Source organism: Callithrix jacchus, chromosome 8 (genome assembly GCF_049354715.1).
Source record: "Callithrix jacchus isolate 240 chromosome 8, calJac240_pri, whole genome shotgun sequence".
Taxonomy (NCBI): Eukaryota; Metazoa; Chordata; class Mammalia; order Primates; family Cebidae; genus Callithrix; species Callithrix jacchus.
The window spans coordinates 137,013,125-137,029,665 of NC_133509.1; the positions used below are offsets into that span (position 1 = coordinate 137,013,125).

The 16,541-nt window shown below is 47.7% G+C and overlaps 1 long non-coding RNA gene across 1 annotated transcript in view; it reads right to left on the reverse strand.

Moving 5' to 3' along the window:
- Positions 1–5,686: 5,686 nt before the first annotated feature.
- The window catches only part of LOC118145038 (uncharacterized), a 48,639-nt gene continuing 37,784 nt past the window's right edge, over positions 5,687–16,541 (reverse strand). Inside the window, exons 4-5 of the long non-coding RNA XR_004730186.3 lie at positions 10,006–10,180; positions 5,687–7,947 (exon numbers count right to left, since the gene is read on the reverse strand). This is a non-coding gene — a long non-coding RNA (uncharacterized LOC118145038). The remainder of the gene's footprint in view (positions 7,948–10,005; positions 10,181–16,541) is intronic.

Genomic DNA, 16,541 nt, shown 5'->3' on the forward strand with positions numbered 1-16,541 from the left:
GGATTACAGGCACGTGCCACCATGCCCAGCTAATTTTTTTTAGTGGAGACGGGGTTTCACCATGTTGACCAGGATGGTCTTGATCTCTTGACCTCGAGATCCACCCGCCTCGGCCTCCCAAAGTGCTGGGATTACAGGCTTGAGCCACCACACCAGACCCTGCATTTGCATTTTTTTAAACTTGTATCACAAATGCCTTATTTAAAGGTCCATCTCAACTTACATGTGGCAGCACAAAATAAAGGACCAGATCGTGACACACCATTTCCATCTCAAGTGGTCGAATCCAACATCCAAAACCCAGCGAGCAGCCAAACCCAGTGCAACCTCCAGGCCTTGCTCAGACTCCAACAGGGTCAGCATGTTGCCCTCGAGCACAGGGCGTTTTACCTTGGGGATGACGGAGCGGCTCGTGTTGTCCATAAATTCCACGCACACCTGCGTGCACTGTCCCTGAGAACCGGTCCTGTCCAGGACCTTGGTGACCCTGGCCAACTTGATAGGCTGCACACGGCTGGTATCCATGATGGCGGCTCGGCAGCGGTCTGGCAGAGATTGCATTTGTGTTTTTAGTAGAGACATGGTTTCACCAAGTTGCCTAAGCTGGTCTTTTTTTGTTGTTTTTGAGACAGGGTCTCACTCTGTCGCCCAGGCTGGAGTGCAGGATGAGATCTTGTCTCACTGCAACCTCTGCCTCCTGGGTAGCTGCGATTACAGCCATGTGCCACAATGCCCAACTAATTTTTGTATTTTTACTAGAGACTGGGTTTCACCATGTTGGCCAGGCCGGTCTTGAACTCTTGACCTCAAATGATCCACCTGCCACAGCCTCCCAAAGTGCTGGGATTACAGGTGTAAGCCATTGCACCCAGCTTTTTTTTGGAGAGGAAGTCTCACACTGTTGCCCAGCTGGGAGTGCAGTGGCAAGATCATGGCTCACTGCAACCTCTGCCTCCTGAGTTCAAGCAATTCTCTTGCCTCAGCCTCCTCAGTAGCTGGGATTACAGGTGCGTCCTACCACACCTGACTAATTTTTTTGTATTTTTAGCAGAGATGGAGTTTCACTATGTCGGCCAGACTGGTCTCGAACTCCTGACCTCGTGAGCAGCCTGCCTTGGCCTCCCAACGTGCTGGGATTGCAGGTGTGAGCCACCGTGTCTGGTCCCAAGCTGGTCTTAAACTCCTGGCCTTATGTGATCCGCCTGCCCTGGCCTCCCAAAGTGCTGGAATTATAGGCATGAGCCACCACCCCCAGCCAACAGCTGTTTTTCAAAAGTTGATGTTTAGCAAACCTCGTAGAAAGTTGAAGAAATGTTCAGGATCAAGCTATAATTATATAGGAAAGTTAAGTGGTTCATACTTAGGAAAGAAAAATTGTAAAGCAGTGTAGTGAGGGAAAAGTAAATTTAAAAAATGTATATACTTAAAAACGAAAGAAAAAGCAGTATTTCTTGGAAACAGACAGTTTCCAAGAAAGATGGCATCAGTTAAAGCACAGGTTTGGAGCCAGATTGTGAATTCCAGCCCTGCCACTCACTGGCTGTGTGACTCTGAGCAAGCTTCTCAGACTCTCTGTGCTTCGGGCTAAATAGCTCTACAACGGGGTGACCATAGAAGGGATGTGAGAGGTATGGTGGTTCACACCTGTAATTCTAGAACTTTGGGAGGCCGAGGCGAGCAGATCACCTGAGGTCAGGAGTTAGAGACCAGCCTGGCCAACATGGTGAAACCCCCATCTCTACTAAAAATACAAAAAATTAGCCTGGCATGGTGGCACACGGCTGTAGTCCTAGCTACTCGGGAGTCTGAGACAGGAGAATTGCTTGAACCCGGGAAGTGGAGGTTGCAGTGAGCCGAGTTCCCGCCACTGCACTCCAGCCTGGCACTTGAGCGACTTTGTCTCAAAAAAAAAAGAAAAAGAAAAAAGGAAAAAAGGTATGTAGGAGGATTCTGGGAGCAGGTGCTGGCCATGTATGTTTCAGAGTTGACCCTACAGTGGATTTCCACAGAGCAAACCAGTTTTTCCATTGACCAACCATAAAATCGCGGCTACTTTGGTACCAAAACTGTTCTTCACCTAGCAAGTTTTAACCCATCCTTCAAACCTTCAAAGCCGGCTTGGGGTTGGTCACTTCTTGAATTCACCACATGCTGCCGTCAGAAGGGAGCTGGCAAACTCTCCTTCCCCTCCCTCCCACTGTTGGCAGCACTGAGTCAAGCTGAAGAAAAAAGTCTAGCCATGTTAAGCCAGAAATGGAGTCTCACTGCTCATTATTTGTGCATCATGTCATATCTGTGTACCAAAAGCCCGTGTCCAGGCACTGGACAAAATTGTGACAAGATTTTGTGGACAAAATCCCTCAAAGTGGGAGCAAAATTGTCTTCCCCATTGTAGTGGAAGCAGACATAAAGCCCCACCACCTAAATATGTGGACTTAGAAACTTTTTTTTTTTTTTTTTGAGATGGAGTTTCGCTGTTGTTACCCAGCCTGGAGTGCAATGGCACGATCTCGGCTCACTGCAACCTCCGCCTCCTGGGTTCAAGCAATCTCCTGCCTCAGCCTCCTGAGTAGCTGGGACTACAGGGGTGCACCACCATGCCCAGATAATATTTTGTATTTTTAGTAGAGACGGAGTTTCACCTTGTTGACCAGGATGGTCTCGATCTCTTGACCTCGTAATCCACCCACCTCGGCCTCCCAAAGTGCTGGGATTATAGGAGTGAGCCACCGCGCCTGGCTGACTTAGAAACTCTTGAAGAGCGCTGGGATGGTTTGGGGCACCCTGAGCACTGAGGAGGGCAGGTGCTGGCTGTAGGGAGGGACTGTGGGGAAGGGCATGCAGGAGAGGGAGGGAACAGTGTTTGCAACAGCCCTGAGGGTCTTCGGTGAAATCTAGAAGGAACACTAGGAGTTAGCTAGGGAACAGTGAGAAGGCAAGAAGTAAAAAGAAAATGGAGGCTGGAAAATTTCTTTCAGTGCAGTGGGTCGGGGGACACAGCCCCTTTTGGGGCAGGGGTTGGCCACTGGAGCTGAAGTCAGAAGTAGGCAGGGGCCAAGGGACTGGAAATGTGGCCTGGAGATCATAGGAGGCGTTGTGGCGTCTTCCCAGGAGCTGCAGTCTGGCCCGCATCCACTCTGACTGTGGAGTGGCGGAAGCACACTTCCAGTGAGACCTGAGGAGGGCCTGTCCCCGAAAAGTTGGTGGGCGGAGCAGGGGCAAACTCCAGAGAGTTCCAGTTAATAGAGTAAATTAACAGGGTGAAGCACAGGAGCCCCAGATGTTCCCGGGTGGGTGAGGCCGTGCTCGCCAGGAAAACATGGGGCCCAGCAGATGGTGGCAGGTTACCCCTGCCAGTGGTTCAGTGTCACCTTTGTTGGGCGACAGTGTCTGTGGCACATCCATGTGGATGGGCCTCCAGTGAACAGGATGCTGGGAATGTGGGCAGGAATGTGATAGAAAGGATGGATTGGGAAGGGAATGGGACAGGCATGGATGGGCACAAAGATGATTCCCATGCTGGCAGTCTCAGGCCAAAAAGCCTGGGATCTTGGAGGAAGACAGCCCTGGGGGACAGGAGGCTGTGCCTCTGAGTGGGGTCCAGTCCTGGGGGTGCTTAGGAGTGGGTGTGGGAGAGGGATGGCGGGACTCTTTCCTCCCTATAACCCCTCACCTGCAGGCCTTCCCAGCCTCCCTCCTGCAGAAGCCTCAGTCTGAGTCCCCTGGCGCCTACTCTGAGTCAGGAAGGGAACAGATGTGCATGAGCCCCTCTGGGTAAAGTAGAAAGAGCTGACAAAGCAGAGGTAGCTCCCTCAGGAGCTTACGTTCTTGCTAGGGAGGGTCAGGCCAGAAACACGCAAACAACAAGCAGATGCATTCTGGCATGCTCCTGTCTCAGCAAAACTGGGGGTCCTGGACGTGAATTTGAACTCCTTCCCCAAAGTACTGCCATTTTTCCTTGAACTCACCTTCAAATCTTCTGAGTCATCTTTGACTCGTCTCTTGCCTTCAGCCCCCACATTCTGACAGCTGCCAAGTCTGGGGGATTTTTCCTTTAAAACATTCTTTCTTGCCGGGCACAGTGGTTCACGCCTGTAATCCCAGCACTTTGGGAGGCCAACGCGGGTGGATTGCCTGAGCTCAGGAGTTCGAGACCAGCCTGGGCAACACGGTGAAACCCCATCTCTACTAAAAAAATACAAAAAATTAGCTGGGTGTGGTGCTGTGCACCTGTAGTCCCAGCTACTCGGGAGGCTGAGGCAAGAGAATTGCTTGAACCCAAGAGACAGAGGTTGCAGTGAGCCAAGATTGCACCACTGCATTCCAGCCTGGCTGACACAGCAAGACTCTGTCTCACAAACAAACAAAAAAACGTTCTTTCTCTCTGTGCTTAGGGTCCTGCCCCAATCCAGGCCCGCAGGGCCCCCCCACTTCCACTTCCAGCTGGCTCTTGCTGGTTCATCTGTTCTACATTCCCATTTTCATCTTCCCACTTCCCAGTGCAGAAAACCCCTGGGCCCCCAGGACACTGAGCCCATAGTCCCTCTCTAGGCCTTCAAACCCCAGGGCCTGGCTGACCCCGCCTCTGACTGCTCACTGATGGGGCATCAACATACACCTTCCTTGGGAGGCCCCCTCCTGTGTCCATCTCCATGCCTCACCTTGGTGCTCTCAGACCTGAAATGCTGGACATGGGCATGTCACCAAGGCATCTCCCCAGCCCTGCCCACAACCCAGCTGAGTTCCCTAAGGCAGCCTAATGGGGCACCAGGGTCAGCCCTGACCAGGGGACCTGGTGATTTCAGAAGAATATGGCAGAGAAACAGATACAGAGAGAGGCAACAGAACGCGAAAGGGTGGTGGGGTGGGGGTGGTGCACCAAGAATACGCGGCTGCACCGTTTTCTGGTTTTGTTCCAGCCTCCCGACCTCCTCCTCTGAGTTCACAGCAGCACCATTCTCTCGCCCCTCCCTCCAGCCTCCATGGGCAACACATCCTGCTAAGTGCACTCAGGGCCCCTCACCCTCAAATTCAACATTACAGCACCCCCTTTTATTCACTCCGTTACTGCAGCAGCCCGAAGGGCTGATCATCCTTCCACGCTGTGTTCTCCAAATGCACCTGGAATCTCTCGCAGTGCCCTTCTCCAGGCAAACACGTGTCAGCTGAGCTCGGCTTGGAAATCACCTCCCCTGGCCAAATTCACTCTGCGTGCCTCCTCCACAGCTCTTAGTCCCCGGTGTGAATTGAAATTGGACTCTGTCTTTCTCGTCTCAGGAGCTGGCACATGGCACGCAGTCGTCTATGTGTGCTGAGTGGAAAACTGACTTGCTTTCCAGCGGGATCAAATGCGAACCCTTCCGCCAAAGGCTGTGATTAACCTTTGGCGCCACCTACTGGCCAGCTCATTGGTTGTGTACGGGGCCTCCAGTTGGAAATGGCTTTGAAGTTTAGGAATTTCATTTTTTCTATGACAGTGCTTGAGTATTTCTGAGGATCAGCATGTGGGTTTTTTTTTTTTTTTTTTTTTTTTTTTAGAAAAAGAGAAAGAGAAAAGGGGGAGAGAGAACTGGAGTCTTGCTCTGTTGCCCAGGCTGGAATGCAATCTAGAAATAGGTATTAAAACCCTCTTTTATGCTGATGATTGTGCTTAACAGCGGAGACAGGAAGGAATAAGGAACGAAAATAACAAACAGCCAACCAATATTTCATTTACATCTGTGAAATGCTGTGCAAGTGCTGAAGAGTGATTTGCTTCCATTTATGTGGTCACTTTCAAAATAGGTGTAATGTGATACTAAAAAAATAGTATGTTCTGTGGACCTGGGGTGAAGAATCTATAAATATTCGCTGAGTTTGCTTGTTCCAGGTCTGAGTTCAAATCATAAATGTCTCTGTTAATTTTCTATCTCGTTGATCCGTTGAATATTAACAATGTGGTATCAAAGTCTCCCGCTATTACTGAGTGGGAGTCCAAGTATCTTTATAAGTCATTGAGAACTTGTCTTATGTATCTGGGTGCCCCTATATTGGGTACATATATATTTATGATCATTGACTCCTATTGTTGCATTGATCTTTTTATCATTATGTAATGTCCTTCTTTGCTTCTTTTAGTCTTGGTCACTATTGTAGTCTATTTTGTCAGAGACGAAAGTCACAACTCCTGTTTTTTTTTTTGTTTGTTTTGTTTTTCTTTCCTCTCCATTTGATTGGTGAGTCTTCCTCCAACCTTTTGAGTCTTTGTGTGTCCTTGCTTATGAGATGGATCTGGATACAGAGTGCCGATGTGTTTTCACTTTTTATTCAGTTTGTGTGTCTGTGTCTTTGGGGCGTTTAATCCATTTAAATTCAGGATTAATATTGATATTTGTGAGTTTAATATTGTCATTTAATGCTGGCTGGCTATTTTGCCCATGAGTTGATATAAATATCAACTTCATTATGGAGATACTCTTTATCTTTTGGTAAGTTTTTGGGATGACTGATACTGGTTGTTCCTTTCTGTGTGTAGTGCTTCTTTCAGAAGCTCTTGTAAAGCAGGCCTGGTGGTGGTGAAATCTCTGCATGCTTGCTTGTTCGTGAAAAATTTTATTTTTCCTTCATTTATAAAGCTTAGTTTGGCTGGATATGAGATTCTGGGTTGAAAATTCTTTTCTTTGAGGATATTGAATATTAACCCCCACTCTCTTCTGGCTTGTAGGGTTTCTGCTGAGAGATCTGCTGCAAGTCTGATAGGCTTCCCTTTATGGGTAACCTGACCCTTCTCTCTAGCTGCCCTTAGAATTTTCTCCTTTATTTCAACCATGGTGAATCTAACAATTATGTGTCTTGGGGTTGCTCTACTTGAGGAATATCTTTGTGGTGTTCTCTGTATTACCTGGAGATGAGTATTGTCCCACCTTACTAGGTTAGGAAAGTTTTCCTGAAGAATATCCTGAAGAATATTTTCCAGCTTGGATTCATTCTCTTCATAACATTCAGGTACACCTATCAAACATAAATTAGGTCGTTTCACACAGTCCCATATTTCTTGGAGACCTTGCTCATTCCTTTTTACTTTTTCTTCTCTAATCTTGTCTTCTCGTTTCATTTCATTAAGTTGGACTTAGACCTCTGATATCCTTTCTTCTGATTGATCAATTCACCTGTGCATACTTCGTGGCGTTCTCATATTGTATTCTTCAGTTCCATTAATTCACTTATATTCCTCTCTAAATTGTCTATTCTCGTTAGGATTTCGTCAAATCTTTTTTCAAAGTTCTTAGTTTCTTTACGTTGGGCTAGCACACATTATTTTAACTCAGAAGTTTCTTATTATCCATCTTCTGAAGCCTGATTCTGTTAATGGAATGCGCTCGTTCTCCATCAGGCCTTGTTCCCCTGTTGATGAGGAACTGTGATCCTCTGTAGAGGGAAAGGCATTCTGAGTTTGGGTATTCTCAGCCTTTTTACGCTGGTTTCTTCCCATCGTTGTAAATTTATCCACCTGTCGTCTTTGTAATTACCAACTTCCAAATTAGGTCTCTTAGTGGACGTGCAACTTGTTAATTCCTAGGGCCGAAATCTGAGCAACCCACTGCGCCGGCTAAAACAGCAGCGTCAAGATTCTTGGTGCTTTTCTGTCTGGGAGTCTCCCGTCTGGCTTCCCTCCTGAATCCCTTCTTCAATCAGCTCCAAACATCGGCCAAAAGGGGAACCCGTCCCGTTTACTCTGCACCAAGAACCGCCGCGCCGGGGCATCGGCAAAACTGCAGCGCCGGCTGCAAGAGTCGCGCTGGCCACCCGTGGGGCTCCTCCGCTGGGAATCTCCTGGTCCTTGAGCAACAAAAATTCGTCTGAAAGTGTGGCGTCCTCTCATTCTCCGCGCTTTCAATGGGAGCTACAAGCCTGAGCTGCTAGTGGTCGGCCATCTTGGATCTCTCTCCCTCATTTTTTCTTTATTCCCTGTGAAGGGAGAATTAGGAAAGTGAGAATTAAGTGACCTCCAGTGTCGTTCACCATCATTAATGTTTCACTCTGAAAAGTTCATGACAAAGTTTCTAGCCTTTCATGGAGTAGGAATGAAACTGTCTGTATGTATAAGAGAAGAAAGCACTTTTTCTTCCCCAGACGGACTCTTGCTGTTGCCCAGGCTGGAGTGCAACGGTGCGATCTTGGCTCACTGCAAACCTCCACCTTCTGAGTTCAAGCAATTCGCCTGCCTCAGCCTCCCCAGTAGCTGGAAAACCCACTGCTTCAGCCGATTTTTCTATTTTAGTAGAGATGGGGTTTCACTATCTTGGCCAGGCTGGTTTTGAACTCCTGACCTCGTGATACACCTGTGTCAGCCTCCCAAAGTGCTGGGATTACAGGCATGAGCCACTGCACCCGGCCTAATTTTCTATTTTTAGTAGAGATGGGGTTTCTCCATGTTGGCCAGGCTGGTCTCGAACTCCTGACTTTGTGATCCATCCACTTCAGCCTCCCAAAGTGCTGGGATTACTGGCATGAGCCACTGAGCCTGGCCTGACTTTGTTTTTTAGTAGAGATGGGGTTTTTCCATGTTGGCCAGGCTGGTCTTGAACTCCTGACCTCAGGTGATTTGCCTGACTTGGCCTCCCAAAGTGCTAGGATTACAGGTGTGTGCCACCATGCCCAGCAAAAGCAATCTTTTTTAAAGAAGAAAGAATAGAGTGTTTAAAAAAAAAAAGCAAAATTTGAAGCAAACTGAGTCTTGAAGTGGAGAGAGCCAGGGATTGCAGAACCTCCCTGCTCCTCCAAAACCTCCCAGGATCTCTCTTGCAACTGTAGGGTGGTGGGCACGAACTGGGGGTGCAGGCAGCCAGCTCTGCCCTTCACTGCTGCTCCTGTTCTGGTCTTGGTCGAAGCAGGAGCAGAGGCCTTTAAGTCCCACCCAAGGGCAACCTCTGGTTCAGCCACTGGAAGAACAGGCCTAGCTGGTCTGTCTGGTGCCCAGGGGGGCTGTTTATCCTCAGCTACCCCTCAAGGTGGGGTGAGTCAAAATTGAAAGTAGAGGAGGAATGAACAGATGAGATGTCCCTGGCTGGCGGGGGAGTTGATAGTCTCTTTGTCTACACCGAGCAAGGGATCACCTGGCTGTCGGGAATTGCCTATGTGGCCAATTGACTAGGTAGTGCGTACCCTGATCAGGCCACCTTGTCACGAATGGATTGTGAGTTTCAGTGCAAACCTCCTTACAGACTTTTGGGCTGGGCCTACATGTCCTCTATAACCTGGTCCTGTCAGCTCCTGCCCTCATCTCCAAACCCTGCAATAAAAGGCTCCTCACCCCAGCAACCTGCTACTTCACACCTCTACATCCAGCTATTCCTCTTGCTTGGAAAACACCCACTTCTTTAGGAGCCAGATCAACACTACCCCTTCAGGATGCCCTCCCTCCCTGCCACCTCCAGGGAGAGGGAGTGTTGGCTTCTTTGTTCCTCCTTTACTGACCTGGGGGCAAGTCTCTTCTCTTTAAGTGTCAGCGTGTTTTTTTGTTTTATTTTGTTTTTTTTTGAGACAGAATCTCACTGTGTCGCCCGGGCTGGAGTGCAGTGGCATGCTCTCTGCTGACCGCAACCTCCGACCCCCTGGTTCAAGTGATTCTCCTGCCTCAGCCTCCCGAGTAGCTGGGATTACAGTCACGCACCACCACGCCTGGCTAATTTTTTTATTTTTAGTAGAGACGGGGTTTTCTCGATGTTAGTCAGGCTGATCTCGAACTCCTAACCTCAGGTGACCCACCCGCCTTGGCCTCCCAAAGTGCTGGGATTATAGGCATGAGCCACCGCGCCTGGCCTTAATCCCTGCTCTACTATTACTCTATGTGACTTTGGAGAGACTACTTGACTTCCATGTGCCTCAATTTCCTCATCTATGAAGTTCCCCCTCTAAAGAAATTGACCAGCTTCAAAGATGTACAGACTCTGACATGGCGGGATGTCATGAAATTCCTGTATCCTTTCTCACACATCACAAAGCTTCTAGTCAGTATTTTAGTACCTCCCATTCTCATTTGATAAATTTCCATGTGCTGGACACTGCTGGCTGGGCACTGTGGCTCCAGAGATTCTCGAGGAAAGATCAGTCACCACCTGTCCATCTTCTCCCAGCATTCAAAATTTGGTTCACTTCTCTCCCCTGCTGCCTCCTCCTCTCTCATTCTTTTGTCCTGTGGCTGCATGAGATACACACATATAATCTTCAAAGTTAGTGGCTCAAGGAATATTGAATCCAGGGGAAATGTCCCCCTTGAAAGCCCCTTAGGAAAGTAAGCTAAACGCATCAATGACATGAGTTCCCTGTAAGTCACAAACTTCTACACCCTCTATGAAGAAGCCTGGTCTCACATTCAGCCTCTTCCACTCACATGCCTTGTGAGAGGTTCTTATCAAATGGAAATAATAATATCTACTTCCTTTTTTTTTTTTTTTGAGACGGAGTTTCGCTCTTGTTACCCAGACTGGAGTGCAATGGGACAATCTCGGCTCACGGCAACCTCCGCCTCCTGGGTTCAAGCAATTCTCCTGCCTCAGCCTCCCAAGTAGCTGGGACTAAAGGCGCGCACCACCATGCCCAGCTAATTTTTGTATTTTTAGTGGAGACGGGGTTTCATCTTGTTGATCAAGATGGTCTCCATCTCTTGACCTTGTGATCCACCTGCCTCAGCCTCCCAAAGTGCTGGGATTATAGGCGTGAGCCACTGCACCTGGCCCCTTTTTTCTTTTTTTTGAGACAAAGTCTCACTCAGTCACCCAGGCTGGCAGGCAATGGCATGATCTTGGCTCACTGCAACCATCGTCTTCCGGGTTCAAGCAATTCTCTGGTCTCAGCCTCCCAAGTAGCTGGGATTACAGGCACCTGCCATTATGCCTGGCTTTTTTTTGTATTTTAGTAGAGACTGAGTTTCACCATATTGGCCAGGCTGGTCTTGAACTCCTGACCTCAGGTGATCTGCCCACTTTGGCCTCCCAAAGTGCTGGGATTACAGGTGTGAGCAACCACGCCCAACCAATATTATCTACTTTCTACGATTATTCTAGAGACCACATTTAGATAAAATATGGGGAAATATAGTACATAAAAAGCCCTCAGGTCTGGAAGTGGTGGCTCATGCCTGTAATCCCAACACTTTGGGAGGCCAAGGGAGGTGTATTGCTTAAACCCAGGAGTTGGAGCGCAGCCTGGGCAACACAGTAAGACATCCCAAAAAATAAATAAATACAATAAAAAGAAGTGGGGAGCCAGGTGCAGTGGTTTATGCCTGTAATCGCAGCACTTTGGGAGGCCAAGGTGGGCAGATGACCTGAGGTCAGGAGTTTGAGACCAGCCTGACCAACATGGTGAAACTTCATCCCTACTGAAAATAAAAAAAAATTAGCTGGGTTTGGTAGCACATGCTGTAATTCTTCCTACTCAGGAGGCTGAGGCACAAGAATCACTTGAACCCAGGAGGCTGAGGTTGCAGTGGGCCAAGATGGTGCCAATATACTCCAGCCTAGGCAGCAGAGCGAGGCTCAGTTCAAAAAAAAAAAAAAAGAGAGAGAGAAAGAAAAGAAGGCCGGTGGGAGTGGTGGCTCACGCCTGTAAACCCAGCACTTTGGGAGGCCAAGGTAGGTGGATCACCCGAGGTCAGGAGTTCGAGACCAGCCTGGCCAACATGGTGAAACCCCATCTGGAAAAAAAAAAAAAAAAGAGAGAAGGAAAGAAAGAAGTGGGAGTTTATTTATTTATTTATTTATTTTGACAGGGTGTCAGCTCTACTCACTGCAGCTGGGCATAAGCAAACCCCCACCTCCACCTCCCAAGTAGCTGGGACTACAGGCACACACTACCATGCCCGGCTAATTTTAAGAAAAATGTTTTGTAGAGGCCGGGTGCATTGGTTCATGCCATAATCCCAGCACTTTGGAAGGTGGAGGTGGATGGATTGCTTGAGTCCAGGAAGTTCGAGATGAGCCTGGGCAACATGGCAAAACCTCATCTCGGCTGGGCATGGTGGCTCACACCTGTAATCCTAGCGCATTGGGAGGCTGAGGCAGGTGGATCACCTGAGGTCAGGAATTTGAGACGAGCCTGGCCAACATGGCGAAATCCTATCTCTACTAAAATACAAAAATTAGCTTGGTATGGTGTCGATGCCTGTAATCCCAGCTACTCGGGAATCTGAGGCAGGAGAATCGCTTGAACCTAGGAGGTAGAGGTTACAGTGAGCCAAGATCACACCATTGCACTCCAGCCTGGGCAACAAAAGTGAAACTCTGTCTCAGAAACAAAATTAAAAAATCCATCTCTACAAAAAATATAAAAATTAGCCGGGTGTGGTGGTGTGCTCATATAGTCCAGCTAGTCAGGAGGCTTAGGCAGGAGAATCACTTGAACCCAGTAGGCGGAGGTTGCAGTGAGCTGAGACTATACCACTGCACTCTGTCCTGGGTGACAGATTGAGACTGTCTCAAGAAAAAAAAGAAAAAGAAATTGTTAATGTGGGTTTGAGATTTGGATGAATCTCATCAGCAACGTTGTTCTAAACAACCTCTTAGGACCCAATGCTTGATTGCCAAGGAGTTGGTTTAAAAATATAGATAGATGTAGGCCAGGCACGGTGGCTCATGCCTGTAATCCCAGCACTTTGGGAGGCTGAGGTGGGAGGATCACGAGGTCAGGAGTTCAAGCCATCTGATCAGCCGCAGTGAAACCCCGTCTCTACTAAAAATACAAAAATTAGCCAGGCATGATGGTGCACACCTAATCCCAACTACTCAGGAGGCTGAGAGGCCGGAGAATCGCTTGAACCTGGGAGGTAGAGGTTACAGTGAGCCAAGATCACACCATTGCACTCCAGCCTGGCAACAAAAGTGAAACTCTGTCTCAGAAACAAAATTAAAAAATCCATCTCTACAAAAAATATAAAAATTAGCCGGGTGTGGTGGTGTGCTCATATAGTCCAGCTAGTCAGGAGGCTTAGGCAGGAGAATCACTTGAACCCAGTAGGCGGAGGTTGCAGTGAGCTGAGACTATACCACTGCACTCTGTCCTGGGTGACAGATTGAGACTGTCTCAAGAAAAAAAAGAAAAAGAAATTGTTAATGTGGGTTTGAGATTTGGATGAATCTCATCAGCAACGTTGTTCTAAACAACCTCTTAGGACCCAATGCTTGATTGCCAAGGAGTTGGTTTAAAAATATAGATAGATGTAGGCCAGGCACGGTGGCTCATGCCTGTAATCCCAGCACTTTGGGAGGCTGAGGTGGGAGGATCACGAGGTCAGGAGTTCAAGCCATCTGATCAACCGCAGTGAAACCCCGTCTCTACTAAAAGTACAAAAATTAGCCAGGTATGATGGTGCACACCTAATCCCAACTACTCAGGAGGCTGAGAGGCCGGAGAATCGCTTGAACCCGGGAGGCGGAGGTTGCAGTGAGCAGAGACTGCTCCAGTGTAGTCCGGCCTGGGGACAGAGCGAGATTCTGTCTTAAAAAAAATTATAAATATAAGTTATACATATTTTTGGGGTATACGTGATATATATATTTTTGAGATGGAGTCCCATTCACTCTATTGCCCAGGCTGGAGTGCAGAGGCACCATCTTGGTTCACTGCAACCTCTTCCTCCTGGGTTCAAGCAATTCTGCTGCCTCAGCCTCCCGAGTGGCTGGGATTACAGGTTTCCACCACCATGCCCAGCTAATTTTCGTGTTTTTAGTAGAGATGTGGTTTCACCATGTTGGTCAGGCTGGTCTCAAACTCCTGACCTCAAGTGATGTGTCTGCCCCAGCCTCCAAAGTGCTGGGATGACAGGTGTGAGCAATTGTGCCCGGCCTACATGTAATATTTTAAAGCATGTATTTAACGTGCGATGATCAAATCAGGGTAATTGGGATATCCATCCCCTCAAACATTTTTCTCTGTGCTGAGAACATCACAGTTCCTGTCTTGTAACTATTTTGAGACATATAAATTATTAACTGATTTCTCTACTGTATTCTTGGATTCTAGAACATATTCCTTCTATCTAATTGAAATTTTTTTTTTTTTTTTTTGGAGACAGTGTTTCCATTTTGTTGCCCAGATTGGAGTACGATGGTGTGATCTTGGCTCACTGCAACCTCTGATTCCAGGTTCAAGCAATTCTCTTGCCTCAGCCTCCCGAGTAGCTGGGATTATAGGCATGTGCTAACAAGCCTGGCTAATTTTTCTATTTTTGGTAGAGACAGGATTTCACCATGTTGGTCAGGCTGGTCTTGAACTCCTGACCTCAGGTGATCCACCCACTTTGGCCTCCCAAATTGCTGAGATTTCAGTCGTGAGCCACCAAGCCCAGCCCCTCTAATTGTATTTTTATACCCATAAAGCAACTTCGACTCATCTTTCCCTCTCCTTTCCCTTTCCAGTCTCAGATAACCACTATTCTATTCTCTACCTTTTTTTTTTTTTTTCTGCTCCCACATATGAGTGAGAATGTATAGTATTTGTCTTCCTGTACCTGGCTTATTTCACTTAATATAACGACCTCCAGTCCATCCATGCTGCTGCAAATGACAAGATTTCATTCTCTTTTTTTTTTTTTGAGATGGAGTCTCTGTCGCCCAGGCTGGAGCGGAGTGGTGCGATCTCGGCTCACTGCAACATCTGCCTCCCAGGTTCAAGTGATTCTCCTGCCTCAGCTTCCTGAGTAGCTGGGACTACAGGCATGCACCACCATGCCTGGCTAATTTTTGTATTTTTCGGTAGAGATGGTGTTTCACCATGTTGGTCAGGCTGGTCTCAGACTCCTGACGTCATGATCTGTCTGCCTTGGCCTCCCAAATTGCTAGGATTACAGGCATGAGCTACCATGCCCGGCCTCTCTCTATATATATACAGATAGAAAAAGTTTAAATACAAAAATTTCTTTTTTTTTTTTCTGAGGCGGAGTTTCGCTCTTGTTACCCAGGCTGGAGTGCAATGGCGCGATCTCGGCTCACCGCAACCTCCACCTCCTGGGTTCAGGCAATTCTCCTGCCTCAGTCTCCTGAGTAGCTGGGATTACAGGCATGCGCCACCATGCCCAGCTAATTTTTTGTATTTTTAGTAGAGACGGGGTTTCACCATGTTGACCAGGATGGTCTCGATCTCTTAACCTCATGATCCATCTGCCTCGGCCTCCCAAAGTGCTGGGATTACAGGCTTGAGCCACGGCGCCCGGTCTAAATACAAAAATTTCAATTATAAAAGTTAAAAAATTACTGCTGCTTGTTTGGTTGGTAAAAAAAAAAAAAAGTTAAAAAACAACAGATGGTGCCCAGGCGCAGTGGCTCATACCTGTGATCCAAGCACTTTAGGAGGTTGAGGTGGACAGTTCACTTGAGGTCAGGAGTTTGAGAACAACCTGGCCAATGTGACAAAAACTCATCTCTACTAAAAATAGAAAAAAAATTAGCCGGGCGTGGTGGCATGTGCCTGTAGTCCCAACTACTCCGGAGGCTAAAGCATGAGAAATGGCGTGAACGAAGCAGACGAGGTTGCAGTGAGCTGAGCTTGCATCACTGCATTTCAGCCTGGGCAGCAGAGCAAGACTCTGATTCAAAAAAACAAAACAGAAAAGAAAAAAAACACAGAGGGTGGTGAAGTTGCCGAGAAAAGCGAACATGTATACACTGTTGGTGGGTTTGTACGTTAGTTCAGCCCCTGTGAAAAGCAGTTTGTGGCCGGGCGCGGTGGCTCACGCCTGTAATCCCAGCACTTCGGGAGGCCGAGGCGGACGGATCATGAGGTCAAGAGATCGAGACCATCCTGGCCAACACGGTGAAACCCCGTCTCTACGTTTTTTGAATAAAAATAAAAAATAAAAGCAGTTTGGAGATTTCTCAATGAACCAAAAATAGAACTACCACTTGACCCAGGAATCCTGTTAATCAAAGGAAAATAGACAGTTTTACCAAAAAGACACCTGCATTCACATGTTTATCACGGCACTCACGATAGCAAAGATACAGAATCAACCTAGGTGCCCACCAGTGGTGGACCAGATAAAGAAAAGGTGCTATGTACATACCATTGGATACTATACAGCCATAAAAAAGAACAAAATCATGTCCCTGGCAGCAATGTGAATGCAGCTGGAGGCCATTATCCTGAGTGAATTCACTCAGGGACAGAAAACCAAATACTGCATGTTCTCATGTATAAGTGGAAACTAAACAGTGGGTACATGTGGGCAGAAAGATCTTTCTGATACTGCACAGTAGATACTGGGGACTCCAAAAGGGAAGATGGAGGCATGGACTCAAGGTTTGAAAAACAATTAGGCTGGGCATGGTGACTCACACCTGTAATCCCAGCACTTTGGGAGGCCAAGGAAGGTAGATCACCTGAGGTCAGAAGTTTGAGACTAGCTTGGCCAATTCGGTGAAACCCTGTCTCTACTAAAAATACAAAAATTAGACAGGTATGGTGGCGCACGCCTGTAGTCTCAGCTACTTGGGAGGCTGAGGCAGGAGAATCACCTGGACCTGGGAGGCAGAGGTTGCAGTGAGCAGAGGTCGAGCCACTGCACT